Below are 12,766 nucleotides of genomic sequence, written 5' to 3'. Positions count from 1 at the left end.
ATAATTTGTTGGCTTAAGGTAGCGAGACTATTATTTGTATTGAAAATTACGATTTTCACATTTATTTATTAATTGATGAAATGCACTATAAACTTTCATGTGATAAAGTCAACATAACATAGAATGTCATGTAAGTTGGTTAAAATGTAGATTTTCTGAAGGGAAGCAAGGCAGCCTCAGTAGTGTTTTCCAAAATCAACAACACAGGTTTAATCTGTGTGCCTATAAGTTTCAAAGATAAACTCAAGACAAAGCAATGTTAGGATGTGTTATCAGTAGCTATCTGACACACAATTAGTGTTTCCAAACATTTGAGTGGTTTTTCTCCGCCCCTATTTGTTTTACAGATTAGTCATTTGCATATGAATGTGTCAGACACAAGGTCACACAGCCACTGAAAAAAATCATTGATTTTGGTGTTTTCATATGCCAAATTTATCCAATTATAGCTATCCCATTCCTTTATTGTTTTGGTTTCCAATAGCCTTACACATTTGGATGTCTCTACACATGTTAAAACAGACCTTGATGGGAAAACAAATTGATTGTGCCGATAAACAAGCTTGAAAATCTTTGCTGTTACTTTATGGACGTTTTCTAGGAGTTTATGTTTTTCAAAATACAAGGTCTTTAACAAAAAATAACGTATACTTATTATCGTCGGATTAACACCAAATTTTCAAAGCTTTAAGGTGACAGTGAGAGGAACTTGAATGTGTCCAGACAAACTATTTCATCGATTATTTACCAACGAGTTGTAGTTTGAGTTGGGGGCAATGCGACTAAAACAGTAATTGAAATTCAACACACTAATTTTTAGAACGCGTTGCTTGAATAAAACTGACCAGACACATTCAATTTACCAGATTATTGAACAACTAGGAAAAGTGAAAAAAATACTTCTTATCGCCAGAATAAATGCGTAATTATTTTTTTTACCGAAAAAGTAATTTTTCACCTTTGGTTGAGTAACGCGTCGTAGAATGCAGATACGGGCATGCAAAATACACTTGTGAAAAGCTTGAAGTCTGGCGATTCTAAAAATATATACTTTCCTGGGTCTATTTGTAGTCATTTAGTCACAACTAGAGGATGAAAACAAGTATGCAAATAATAGTCCCGCTACCTTAATCAATATGTTGTGTTCTAATCACATTTCAATGAAACTTGTTACATGGATACTCAAGGACGATGCCCAAACCTGCTTAGTGATGGGTTACTTAAGACAATGCAGCGATCTAATTACTTTTGGATTTATATAGATTCATCATAATTGCATAATAAATTACTGTTTGACTTTCCACCATTAATCATCACATTAATAATGAAACTTGGTACATATGTGTCTGAAACAATACACAGATCCAATTAGTTTTGGGTTGAAATCTATGCATAATAATTGCTTAATAATTATCAAATTTTCTACCTATATCTAAAAAAACTTATTGCATTTATTATAAGACTGGGTGGAAACAATTCTGAACATCTAGTTTTGGATTGAAATTCGAGCATACTAATTTCCATAATATGCATAGTCATGTCAATGAAATTCGGTTCACAGATGCTCTGTGTTAACCCACAGTCGTGATTATAAAGTATTATGAAGTTCACAAATGTGGATCACATTATTTTCACGTTGTACATCTCAAATAACAGACAAATATTAGTTGCCAAGCTTCTTTTTTTTTTTTGTCTTTTTTCTTTCTTCTGTACGAGTAATACTAGTAGTATTCGAAATGCGTTTATTGAACGACGCCACCATGCGCCTGTGCGTTACGAAACTGAAACCGTCGGCGAGGGCACAATAACTATCACCGACCATGTCCAGACAATGTCAGGCTGTTTGCCTGATTTTTCTATCAAAAAAAGGTGTGTGAATAGAAATACGTCACTCATCTGGGAATTAGCGGGGGTCAGATATGAAACGACGTCCACCTTTTCATTTTGTCTTGTGGTTGATACAATACTACAATTGAATTGGGAGATTTTCCCGCAGTTTCATTTCATTGTCAGGTCGAAGATATCACTCTGCCTGGGATGCGTACATGTACAATGGAAATTCTTACTTGATATGACAAAAATTTGCACGACAATGTCTCCAAATTTTAGAAATTCCTAGATGAATTCAGGCCTTAAGTTGAATTATTTGTTGTGTCGTACAGAAGAAATACACGAGTCTAAATACGTGTATATATGTCAAGATCAAAACGACATATTGTCCAGTAAACTCGGTATGTCCCCTTAACCGTGACGAATTGGCGTATTTGCGCATGCTGTCATTGGTATATGCAACACAAGATAACACAATTCAGTAGCTATTAAATTATTTGTATGGACATTTGGACTTCATTTGTATCTGCATGCGGCCCCTTCAGTGTGTATTTACAAATTAGTTGAATGTCGGGTCTTCGTATAAAGTATATTAATTATGAAATGCGACTTGTAAAAAAGATGAAAAATTGAAAATTGCACATCATTAAATGACAAACATTTAATAAACTTGTTTCACGATTAGCCGTTATTACCATAATGGGTGAAATCTGTGGTAAATGGCGGCAAAACGTGTCCAGAAACCGCATATGTACAACTTAATATAATCGATATGATATTTTGGTACATTTTCGAATATTCAATTGCAAATAAATTGTTTCATTTGGTAGTCGTATTTATTTTACTGTTTCAACTGTTTCAGCGTGGTGAAGAACGGACAAGTGTATTCCAAATACAGTGTACCAGTATCTGTTGTTTGTGATATAACTATGCACTTTTTTCGTATTTTTGGCCAGCAATTTTACACTGCATATTTCAGATTTTGTGGAAACTTTTACTTTAGAATTCAATATACCGATTGCCCGACATTTCATTGATTCGTGTATACATTCCCGCATGGCATGGAGCTACCATTGACGGTCAAATGTTCATTTGAACCAAAGCTCTATGATTGCATTCAATGTTTTATTTAATATTCAAGTTACCAGATTATCATCTCGTTTATTAAAGGACGCCACCAAGCGGACTCTGACAGTTACGATCGTTTTAATCATGAAAGCACTCTAACCGCAAGCGCCACAGGACGGTGTTGGACCCGATACTATAATAATTCCCGATACTGTAATAATTAGTGATAATGTATCATTAACCGCTAACGTAACACGAATTAACCGATATTGTAATAAAAACCGATAATGTAACAACTCGCAACCAATAATGCAACAAAAAGAGCAATCGATAATGTAACACAAAATAACCGATAATGTAACACAAAATAACCAATAATGTAACACAAAATAACAGATAATGTAACACAAAATAACCAATAATGTAACACAAAATAACCGTTAATGTAACACAAAATAACCGATAATGTAACACAAAATAACAGATAATGTAACACAAAATAGCCGATAATGCAACACAAAATAACCGATAATGTAACACAAAATAACAGATAATGTAACACAAAATAACAGATAATGTAACACAAAATAACTGATAATGTAATAGATTTTTTTCAACCGAAAATGTGACACAAAATAACCGACAATGTAACACAAAATAACTGATAATGTAACACAAAATAACTGATAATGTAACACAAAATAGCCGATAATGCAACACAAAATAACCGATAATGTAACACAAAATAACAGATAATGTAACACAAAATAACTGATAATGTAATAGATTTTTCGAACAACCGATAATGTGACACAAAATAACCGACAATGTAACACAAAATAACCGATAATGTAACACAAAATAACTGATAATGTAATAGATTTTTTTCAACCGAAAATGTGACACAAAATAACCGACAATGTAACACAAAATAGCCGATAATGTAACACAAAATAACCGATAATGTAACACAAAATAACTGATAATGTAATAGATTTTTCGAACAACCGATAATGTAACACAAAATAACCGACAATGTAACACAAAATAACCGATAATGTAACACAAAATAACTGATAATGTAATAGATTTTTTTCAACCGAAAATGTGACACAAAATAACCGACAATGTAACACAAAATAGCCGATAATGTAACACAAAATAACCGATAATGTAACACAAAATAACTGATAATGTAATAGATTTTTCGAACAACCGATAATGTGACACAAAATAACCGACAATGTAACACAAAACAACCGATAATGTAACACAAAATAACTGATAATGTAATAGATTTTTTTCAACCGAAAATGTGACACAAAATAACCGACAATGTAACACAAAACAACCGATAATGTAACACAAAATAACTGATAATGTAATAGATTTTTTTCAACCGAAAATGTGACACAAAATAACCGACAATGTAATACAAAATAGCCGATAATGTAACACAAAATAACTGATAATGTAATAGATTTTTTGAACAACCGATAATGTAACAAGATGGCAGCCGATAATGTAATAACAGTGTCAATATATTTTGGCGTGTTTGGCTATCATAGAGACGACACGTATACAACTGTACTGAGTTTATTTGTATTCACATGTTCTCGTCGTTATACATTTCTGTAAATTCCATCCCATCATATCGACAATTACAAAGGGTAGCCAAATGTTTTCTGTTTCGTGTCACGGTGTATGCACATAGTCCCATAAGGTCCGTCTCAGAATCGCAAACAAGTAAAAATATAAATAAATCTATGCAACTTAACTGGGTTCGAGATCTAATTATTATCCAATCGCAGATGTGAATTCACGTAGTAGGCGATGGAATGAACATTGCCTTCGATGTGTCGCTTTTTAACCTTTTTTACAATAGAAAGGAATCCCACGAAACGTAGTAAGGGTGCTTGCAAATGTTACTGGTTATCGCCATGACATCGTAATTGGCAATTGTATACTAAGTATGATACGTTCCGTATTAGCTTCGTTTAATATTAGTGTTGTCGTTACGGAATGCCTAGATAGCTCAGGTCAATACTCTATGGAAGTGTTATTAGCTTGTAAATAAACTATGAGGGTTATGTAAACATACGTCAAACAAATGATTAACGCACTTATTAGCATATCCACACCTCCAATAAAGCCCAGGGGGGCTAATTACCCATTTCATTTCACAAAATTTAAAAACTCTTTACACCTTCTCAAAATGGTCCTCTACATTTTCTTGCCGCTAAAAACAAAATGATATATGTTTGATGGGACATATTAATACATTATCGGTAGTCATCTTGTTACGTTATCAGTTGAAAAAAATATATTACATATTATCGACTGCCCTTTTTGTTGCATTATTGGTTGCGAGTTTTTATCGATTTTATTACAATATCGGTTAATTCATGTTACATTATCGGTCAATGCCACATTATTGTGAATGTATTATATTATCGGGTCCAACATTATGTTTCCCAGGATTTTCGTTCTGTCGCCGAATGAAGACATGGAAAATACTAATGTTCCAACAACAAACAATACAACGTGCGTGTCAATATGCATGCTTCGCAATGTCAATGACGAATTTCGCAAATATTCCGACAATTTCATCAAATTGGACCCCAATATATTGGCGAGTGATACCTAAATATAGATTCAGACATTGAAATGAAATTTTGAAGGTAAGCACAAAATCATAGAGTGCCCCCAACAGGACAAATAGTAGAGAGGATTTTACCTTTCTTTATTAAATCTCAAGACAACTAATAAACACAAGGGCGATAAGACTTGATTTCCAAGAAAGCAGGTCGTTTGGATCGAACGATTTCTTTGGTTTCAAGTTCGTTCTATGCCTAGAAACATAGCAACGTTGTTATTTGAGTGAATATACAGAACATGTTGTATTCAAATAAAGGATTTTGATATGCCAATGGAACAACTCCTTACTGGAACGTCTCCTGTACAAATAGTCCTCTACTCTCTAAAATTCTAAAACTTACGAACTTACTAACATATTCGAATCACGATTCACTCGCTGCACACTATTCTGATCTCGTATGGCCATCATTTACAAAAGATTGAAGGGGTAAAATAAATGCGATCATTGTACGCCTAACCTTTGGCGTTAAGCGGTTAAATAAATGTCATTATTGTTCTCTCGTTATTGGTATTGGAGTTATTACACTCTGTTCGTCACTCGACCTTCCAACCAGATCAATGTCAACACGGTGCACGATAACCTAAATAACGGTATTTGGTTAATAGGCTTATTATTAAGTTCAGCTGAAATATCGCTTTCGCTTTCAGGACTAGTTTGTCAGCGGCTGCTGTCAGTGACGTATTCGAAATTAGCATAATCGAAAGCATCACATACGTGCACTCCACTGACACAAATTGTGAGCGCTCGTTACTTACTTGATCAGTCCATACAAAAATCGTAACCAATCCGTGACATATGGTGGCCATTCGTTTATTCTATTGTATAAAGCATTAATAAACTTGAGATTAGGGCAAAGCGTCGAATTCCAATGTTGAATATGATGCACAGAATTTCAAAAATACCAATATTTTGATGTTCTATTTATTACAACAAAACAAACATTTACACTTTTGAAATTAATGCCCTCTGAATGAATTATGATATATTGTACGCAAATTGTTCAACCAGAAAATGAAATTTGGAAATGTGCTTCCGATTTCTCAATTTCGCTGCAGGTCTGTTGGAAAGTTCGCCCAGATCACGGTGACGCCGATTGATACAACGTAAACGTGTGGAAAGAAAGAAAGAGTTAGAAGTGTTGAAAAACAATATAATTGATTCATACTGTAATTACGAAATTGTCTATTCTCGGGGTGGTGCTATGTTACAGAACGTTCTCGGTTGCTAAGTCACACACCAGTATACCATCATGACGAAATTTATATATGTTGTAGGGGTAATGTTGTTATACTATTCGCGAGTCTTAACAACTAGCTTATAGCCTACAGTTTTGTTGGATATGTTTGCATTCGACCAGTTGGCTGTTCCTAAAATGATAATGGAACGTACCAGGGAGTGTAGAATAGTGGCGCCTCTTAGTTTTGGTATACGAATACATTGTTATAATATTTTGTTGTAGCTTAATTAATTGATAAGTAATACTGTTTGATGTATAGCGATGTTTTTAGCAAAACAGCGAAATTGCCCAGCGAATTATTCTCACGGTGACAAGTAACAAAGAGGGGATATTGGAACACCACACGCTAAAATCGCATAAAATAGCATAGTCATTTCCTTATTTTGGAATAGTTTTGTTGTAAACCACTCATAATACGCACTATATACCATGGCGATTGGCAGATAAGTAGACCATTTATCCCAGCTTATGCTCACCAATCAATATATATTCAACCGTGATTGGGCAATTATTATTCACACCTTTTTTCGGGATATCAATAATCATTATTATTTGAGAGGCTTTGATACTTGTGATACACTGTGTTTAAATAAAATACATGGATGGTATGTATAAATAAATACATCACACAAAAGGATTTAGACCATGCACAATTTATTGAATTATTTAAAGGCCGACGTAAAGCTAGTGAATAGGAAAAAAAGTGGATTCAAAACAAACAAACAAAATATTCGTCACAGAAGCTATTCAAACAGAGATTATTTTGGGTGAGTGTACACCGATTATTTACAGCATTCTTAGTCATTAAAATATGCTGGTATGATACATTGGTGTAAGTCATTACTGTAAACGTATAACATTGCATGATGGAATTGAAAAAAAATGAAAAGCTGAATATATCATAATAACAAAAACAATGTTAAAGATGTAGCGCGTAATAGTAAACAATTAAACTCAATTATAATTTGTGTCTTCTCATGTCGATATATTAAGCAATGATGTATTAAAATCTAATTGTGAAATGTACATATTACGTAAAGGAAATAATTCGATTATATGAGATTATATTATACATGCGTATATGTACCATGAGTGTTTTTGTTATTAGATAACAGTTTGTGTTAATTTCTACAAGCCATGGTTACGTTCGAAATGATCATAATGAAGTTCCATGCACTGCTATCATGGGTGGTGGTTTACCAAATTAGGTCCCACAATATGAATACAAAATATTAATACTAAATCTTTCGAAATTCGGCATTAATTCATTTCTATGTTGGAGAAAAAATAAACGAAAATGGTGAACATTAAATGGTACTTCAATTTTTAACAAGAGTATACTAAATCAGATGAGCGACTGCCACCTGCACTGGTTTGCCAACCATCAAATCCGTCAACAAATTCGGCTTGCCTGTTGTGCGATTAGCGGAGTTTTTGTAATGTTTCCATCCCGTACAACATCAGGAAAATAATAACAATGTAATATCAATATACATAAGAAATATAGAATATATTTTTTTATTAGTAATGCCAAGTTGTTTCTATCCAACACACAAATCAGTTGAGAACCAGAAACAATACTTTTTGAAGCCAAGTAGCGAATATTGTATTTCATTCTGAACGACTTTTGTCTATTCACGGGGATTAAGATATAGTTATTGTTATACTGTTAGCATGCACTAAGTTAGAATGTGTGAGTTACATACGGAAATAATCCTACTACGGCGATTACTGATTACAATTGGAGATTCTTTCTAATAAACGATTAATGTTCAATTATATATAACTATTATGCCATCACTGTCCGTCTTACAGTAACATAATACCAATTCCGAGGGTGAATTTCGGATAAAACTGGTCCAGCGTTGATACTATGCTTCCGGTGATTTCACCTCTCGCTTCACAGGAATTTTCTCATTCACTAACTCATCGATGTTGATTTCTCTATAAGAAAGATGGCAAGGACTTGTTGAAATAGATAATAATGTATAAAAAATGTATAAAAAATAGTCATTAAGGATTTATACTATATTTGATTCATCTATTGAATAAATATTCACTCACTTGATGAGCTCCCGATCTACTTGCGCGAATCTGCGACGTATCCATGTTTTCCCCTCACTGTCATCAACAACCATAGCAACAAGAAGCATGCCAATTATCCACAAAACCAGTATTGACCTCATTGTGATAAATAAATGTCGAATATACTCTGTAACATAAAGAAACACAGCCATATTTTCATTTCAGGCTTTTATCCTTTTTACTTCTGCACATCACAATAAATACGATCAGTATCATTTAATGTACATCTAACCGTGGGGCTAAAATAATTACTACCTTATATTAAAATATGTTTGGATATTTAGAGCAGTAACAAATTCTCACTTCCGGTCCGGTTAGACTTAAAATATTCACTTTTGAGGTATAAATTTTGGTATGTGTTGGTTCTTGAATATTTCAGTTTCGTCGTCCTGTACTTCGTTCAGTAATTCGGACTTCCCAGATTGCGTAAAAACGGATAGTTTCGCGATTTTGAAAAAGAAAATGCCTGGTCTAAATCATTTGCTGAGAGACGGCCGGTTAGGTATGTGCACCCAGCACATGAACCTAAAGGCGTTCGGTAATCAAACAAAAAATGACGTTGTACTAAAAGTACATAAAGTACGTTCAAGGTCTTCATTTTTTCATAGCATAAAAACGACTTGCTCCCTCGCTTATTGTGACACCCTCATATCGACTGATTTCCAATCCCCTCAAAATTCAACAATGGTTTGGTCCCCTATTTTACCCTAGGATTCGAAACGCTACGATTTTTATGCTTCGCGTGTTTTTTTGCCAAAAATTACGTTTGGGTGTTTGTTACACTGCCGTCCCTATAATCTTCTGATAACGTTTTGGTTCAAATTCACGATAACTATCGCCGAGAAAATATCTTTCAGTTTATTTTGTAATCAACTAACATACCGGAAATCAAACCAGCGTAACAATGAGTTTGACTTTTGTCGCCATTTAATTTTTTCTGAACTGCATTAAATTGCGTTCGCCATGCTAGGCAATGAAAACAACTATTTACGCTAAAAGTACGTTCAAGGCCTTCATTTTCTCATGGCATAAACACGGTTTTCACCCTCGCTCAGTAAAAGTAAAATATGTTTGGGGTCGCAATCACCGGTAAGTAGTCTCATCTCATGGTTATTGTCATCGTCCAAATAATTCACGTCCCGAATTTTGGTTTTAGCATGAGTTTTATATAGTCCCGAAAACTCGCAAAAACGGGACTTCACTTTAGCCTCCAGAGTGAAATACACCACGAATGTTTGTTCCTCTGGAGTCTGTAATGAAACTGAATTCATGTCCTTCATTAGAATTCATAATGGTTTGTGTATCACTGGGTCACACTGGTCACTGCGTTTCCCAGAATCTTGCTAATATCGATTGGGTCACAATCGCTGTAGCTATCGCCGAGATACATAGTCTCTTGGTTGTTTTTTGGCCGCGAACGTTTCTAGCTCGGAAATACAAGGGTGATAAGACTCGATTTTCAATGGACGATTATACGACTTCTTTGTATGCCTACAAAGTTCGAGTTCGTTGTATGCCTCGAAACATAGCAACGTTGTTATTTTGGTGAATATAGAACATGATCTGTTCCAATAGATTTTATCTTTTGTTCAGGTTATATAATAAATTCTTTAATTAATATTTTAGGGGTATTTTTGTGAGTGGACCTGTATATATTAAAATATACACACCATTAAAATGATAAAAACTTCAAATACAACCATAGTACATATGCAAAGTGAACTAAATTATCGAGTGATTTTGGATTTGTTAAAAATTTTCCACTTTATCGAATTGGTCGTGGGAATTGCGAGTTTATAAAATTGTGAACAATTATTTTCGTAAATATCACTGACCGCAAAATACGACCATTGTATTGAATATACTTGTAGTATGTCACTAAACAGTATAGCAAGCATGCATGATGCAAAGCCTAGTCTACGAATGTTTCTCGGTCAAAGTAAGAAACTACGGAGCAATATAATGCATGAGTCATATTTATTAACTCCTCTCAGAATAACTTCACAAATCATAAGAACAGCTCCCAAGGATGGTATTCCGCTCCAAAATTAACACCAGTTGTTAATGACAAATAAAACTCTCAACTCTTTCAAATGGTATATATAACTTGATGGATAAAAGTTGTATTTTACCCGTGTAATTACAATAATTAGAGCCAATTAAAAATACTGTCTCCCAACCTGCAACCTCACGACAATAGCGATTTAAACGTATAGCTACATATTAAGCACAGCACAACGAGAACTTTTGTTTTCCGTACATACACTTAATACAACAATATAAACTGTTGAATATGCACTTGGAGAACCGTCACGGCATAACAAATTACGAGTTCATGCAAAACCAGAAAAATCGTGAATTAACATTTTGTACGAGCCATATTTAACAATCAATCTAGATGGCTAGTATATATCTGACCAAAGTAGATGAAAAATGAAACACTAGCAACTACCGTAATCGTAGAAATACAGATTGCAACTGATCTAATCCTTACTGAACTGTGAAATATATTGAACAATAATTAGGTCATGTGACAGATGGTACTTATTTTGAAAACATCTATTGTATGACTAATGTGCATGCCACACGTTGTACAAATTCATTCATTTGATTACAAATATTATTTGATATAAAACATCACAGCATGTGTCTTTTATTCTCATACAATCCATCACTAGTAAATATCATAATATTATAATAGTAGATCACAAATTCCACAAGATGCTACTTGCTACTTGAGTATGTTTTGTTTAATTTGGAAAATGAATGAGAATTCTTGTTTATTATGCTATTCCGCCGCAGTAAATGACGGGCCGGGCACCATTATGTCAGATCTCTTTGTTTCCCAAGTCATGCTTGTGTCGAGCAGATTTATAATTTTGTATTTTTATTTTCATTGTATCTTAATCTGCTCCACACGAGAACGACGTGATAGAACTAGAGGGCTGACACATTTGTTGGTTGCTATAGTAACACCTTGATACGTCATCTGCGCAAACATACTTTCTTTCCAACAATTGGACGGACACACCTGCAAATTATTTATTTGGCGTAATCGAAATATGATATGCCCTGGACTATAAACGATATAGTCAATGATATTTATTAGGATATTATAGAAGCATAACTATGCTAAACAATTATGAGATGCGTAATTCAGTACATATAATTTTAGTATAAATATTAGCCTCAACACCGAAGTAGAACGATGTAAAGCATCCCATTAAACGTCAGGGAATGGTAAAAATAACTAATGGGGAAACGGCATGCTAAACAAAATAAACTCAAGATTTTACTAGCGCATATGGGCTCCTGTCCTCCCCAAAGCCCAACCCTACGTCCTCGTCGTGGAAGGTTGAAACAGGTAATGTTTGCTAACAGGGCTCTGGTGAAGCTTGGTAGGCTAATCCCCCGCTAAGTGGATAACTTGGATTACAGAAACACAGACAGTTGAATTCAGAACCAAGACTCGAGGTAATGGAGCCTCAGATGAAGGTAGCATGAAGCTGGCTGGTGAAAGCTGCAAGGAACTGGTCGGTGGAATATCCTGAATACCAAAGAGTCTATTAAATTTGGAACATGGAATGTGAGAACAATGTACGAAGGAGGGAGAAGCGCAGACATAACATAAGAAATGCAATCATATGGACTCCAGATTCTGGGATTAAGGCATTGCAATGGAATCCGCAGGGGAAGAGAAATAGAGGAAGATCAAGAAATACCACCATCACCAGGCCAGCCCAGAGCAGAAAAGAGTGGAAGGAGACTATCGGTGGAAGATATGGGCTTCTGTAGGTTTAATTTATTTGTTTTATGCTACAAATAAATGAAAGCATAGTTTTTAAAAACTGCGAAATAAGTTTACGACCATTCCGCAATCGCGTTTT

At 34.4% G+C, this 12,766-nt stretch overlaps 1 long non-coding RNA gene across 1 annotated transcript; it reads right to left on the bottom strand.

Moving 5' to 3' along the window:
- Nucleotides 1-8,197: 8,197 nt before the first annotated feature.
- Nucleotides 8,198-9,286, bottom strand: LOC144355164 (uncharacterized). The gene is made up of 3 exons (XR_013421162.1): nucleotides 9,183-9,286; nucleotides 8,859-9,006; nucleotides 8,198-8,738 (listed from the first exon to the last, which is right to left on the bottom strand). It is a non-coding gene; the product is annotated as an uncharacterized LOC144355164 (long non-coding RNA).
- Nucleotides 9,287-12,766: the final 3,480 nt, after the last annotated feature.

Source organism: Saccoglossus kowalevskii, chromosome 1 (assembly GCF_978046115.1).
Source record: "Saccoglossus kowalevskii chromosome 1, keSacKowa6.1, whole genome shotgun sequence".
Taxonomy (NCBI): Eukaryota; Metazoa; Hemichordata; class Enteropneusta; family Harrimaniidae; genus Saccoglossus; species Saccoglossus kowalevskii.
Note: the sequence above shows the minus strand (reverse complement) of the source record. Positions and strands in the feature narration are given on the sequence as shown.